Below are 3,487 nucleotides of genomic sequence, written 5' to 3' on the forward strand. Positions count from 1 at the left end.
GGGAAAATTACAATTTACACTCTGTGTCTACACTTTGTTAGTAATCACACACAGTCCTGAACTACACACACATATGTTCAGGATCTGTACATGCACTAATGGAGACATGTCAGAGTGAGTGGGCTGCCAGCTGAACCAGCGCCCTGAGCAGTTGGGGGGGTACGGTGCCTTGTTCAACAGCACCTGGCAGTGCCCAGGAGGTGTGGTGGCATCTCTCAAGCCACCAATCCACACTCCCTACCTTCTGGTCCACACGGGGCCTTGAACCAGTGACCCTCCGGTTCCCAACCCAACTCCCTATGGACTGAGGTACTGCCACCCCATGGCGTTACCCTCATGTCCATTTTTTTCAGTGATTTACATGGATCAGTTTTGAGCCAAAATGTATGAACAGAAAAAGTGCCATGGCAACAAGCCACTCTTGTGTTTACACCATGATGTTTACAACAGACATGCAATGTCTTCAGAGGATGAATTCCTATGACTTTGGTGATCTTCCTCTAGTGCCACCAGCTATTTCTTCCCTCATCCCATCAAAACCTACTATGGGAATTGGTGCACAATTTGTTTGTATTCCTCCTCACTTTGGTGATCCTCTGATCTTTTACTCTTGCACTACCATGAGGTTGACTTTTTTAGTTTTTTATTGACATGCAGTATCTCGAACTATTGTAGAGGGATTGCCATGAAAAATGGTACGGACATTCATGTCCCATCAGCATGACTTAAAATAACTTTGATCCTCTGACTTTTCATCTAGCAGCCATCATCACCTAAAAAGGTTAATGCATTCAATATTTTGGTTTATAACCAAATACTTGCAAAATTGTCAGCCATCCAAACAGCTAACATGCTAAACCGACAAGGTGAACATTTAAAACATTAAATCTGCCAAAGATTCCACACCTGATAGCATTGTCATTGTAAGCAGGCTAGCATGATGATGCGATCATTTATCTCAAGTACAGCCCCACAGAGCCGATAGCATTGCAGTAGACTCTTAGTCTCTTTTGATGAAAATCAACAACCAGTATCATAGATTCTATGACGACCATACAGGAACCCAAACGCACGGCAGCTTATGTTGCAGTTAGCATCAATAGCTATAAGCGTTGCTTTAGCAACACGTAAACACGTCGAGAAACTCACTGAAATTTTTAAGGAAGAGCAGCCAGATGACATTAAAGGGACAGCCAGAAAACATTTTCAACAATACATATATTCCAGTTTCACCAAAAGAAGTGGTGGGCCACAGAGTGAGAATTACAGAGGCACCCTTCTTCCTATTACAAGTCAGTGTAGCATTACAATTATTTCAAAGCTATTATTTTAAGGTAAAATAGTTACATAGAATTATGCTATTAATTAATTGTTTTGGGCATATTGCCCAACGGACATCAGTTTATTATTTCATGTACCGGACAATCTTGATACCGGCAAACGTAACCAAACCCTGATGCTTACTCCAGTACACAGGACCCTAAAATTTAGCGTACCCTTTAATGAAGTCCTGCTTTTTGATACACGTGCTTTCTCCTCTGAAAGATGATAAGAGGAGGTGGAGCAAGAGAGAATGGATAAACAGAGAGTGCAAAAGGATAAATTAAACAATCATTAAAACAGGTAGAAGAGAAAAATGAAACATGAGCAGAGTGGTATCCAGGCTCAGTGATGGAAACAGAGCCATGTAGCAACAGAGAGAGATGATGAAAGGGAAGATCCAGCCTACTGATGAGGAGGCGCGAACAGAAACAGCTTCAGGCTTCCTCCTCAACAGTTCCCCTTGGATGCTGAGGAAGTCAAGGAGTTAATAGAGACAAAAAATCTTGTAACTGAGAAAGTAGAAAATGGAGACAGGAGAAAAGCAACAGACGTAAGAGAAGGGGTGAAGGGACGAGAAGGAGGGATGTGGTCTATGCTGCAGCAGCTGTGGGTTATGAAAGAAATCTATGCACACTGTTTCTTTCCTTAATTAATCCATGTTGATCCGGCTCATTGGCCATTGTCTTCATTGTTCCATAGACTCCTCTTTTCTTTGTATGAACCTGCAGGACCTGCTGCGTCCTGCTACGTCCAGCTATGCCCACTACATTCTGTATCGCCCTGCAGCGCCCTGCTATGACATGAACTACTACTACTAACATTTTTTAGTCATTGTTCCATTATCTTAATTGTGACTATTATTGCCACTGTGCATCTCAACCCCAACCGATTCTGTCAGACTCCGCCTACCAAGAGCCTGGGTCTGGCCAAGGTCTCTTCCTAAAAAGGAGTTTTTTCTCGCCACTGTTGCACTATGCTTTCTCTTGGGGGAAATACTAAAATTGTTGGGACTTTATAAATTATAGAATGTGGTTTAGTGGACCTACTCTATCTATAAAGTGTCTTGAGATAATTTGTTATTTGATTCTGCAACTAAAATTGAATTGAATCTTGTAACATGATAACTGACCTTGGAGCCTCACTAATATACTCATACTGAATGAAAATGTAGAAAATAATACATATTAAAATACTTTATAGTTTTACAGAGGGCTTAACTATTTATATACAATGCAAAAGGTCGATGGTTCGAGTTAATCAGACATGATAATGATGAGTTGAATGTTTAGCTGAAAGCATGGCCCACAGCGCTTTATGGCTGCTGCACTGACAGGTGAAGAGCTTTGGAAACACTAGAGTAAATCCCTGACTTTTCATTTCGCAGCCATCATCATATCAATACAGAGAGTAACCCAAAGAGGAAGATTATTTTAGGTGTGTGCACACTGAAGTCATATGCACAGTTTGCTCATTTAATTAGAGTTACACTAATTAACGTTTACACATGATGGTGAGCCTCATAATTCCTGCTCCTACATACACAGCTCAACTCCCACTCCTACTCATGCAGTACAGCATACACACTGAAGACACTATGTTCTTATTTTTAGATAAATATTTGGGCATCTCAAGCCTTTATTTTTACAGGATAGGTGAGGACACAAAAGGGGAGACATCTGCAGCAAAGGACCTGAGGTTGGAATTTAACCCACAGCCTCTGCGCTGAGAAGTAAACCTCTATATAGGCGCACGTTCTATCAGGTGAGCTATCCAGGTGTACAGATGCTATGTTCTTATTCATAAGTACTTTTTATCTCTGATACACCACTCTTGTAAGTGATTTTTATGGAATTCACAATTATTGTAATTGAGTGCAGGTGTATTCATCTATTCTTCAGATAGACTGAAACTGCATTAGAACTTTAGTATGTTATGCAGGTGTGCAAATGCATTCTGGTGCATGTAATCATGCACACATACACCAGTATCCTCATTTAAAATAATCATTTTACATTTTGTCAAATATTCTCATTTGGTTTCTTGAAAGAGTTAAGTGATGCTACAGAGCCCCCCCTGGGGTCAGCTGAGAACCAAAAAATGAAACTGTGTGCAAAGAATACAAATCTTTTCTCTCGGTTTAATAAACTGTATGCACGGATTCATA

The sequence above is a fragment of the Etheostoma spectabile genome, chromosome 2 (genome assembly GCF_008692095.1).
Source record: "Etheostoma spectabile isolate EspeVRDwgs_2016 chromosome 2, UIUC_Espe_1.0, whole genome shotgun sequence".
Lineage (NCBI taxonomy): Eukaryota > Metazoa > Chordata > Actinopteri > Perciformes > Percidae > Etheostoma > Etheostoma spectabile.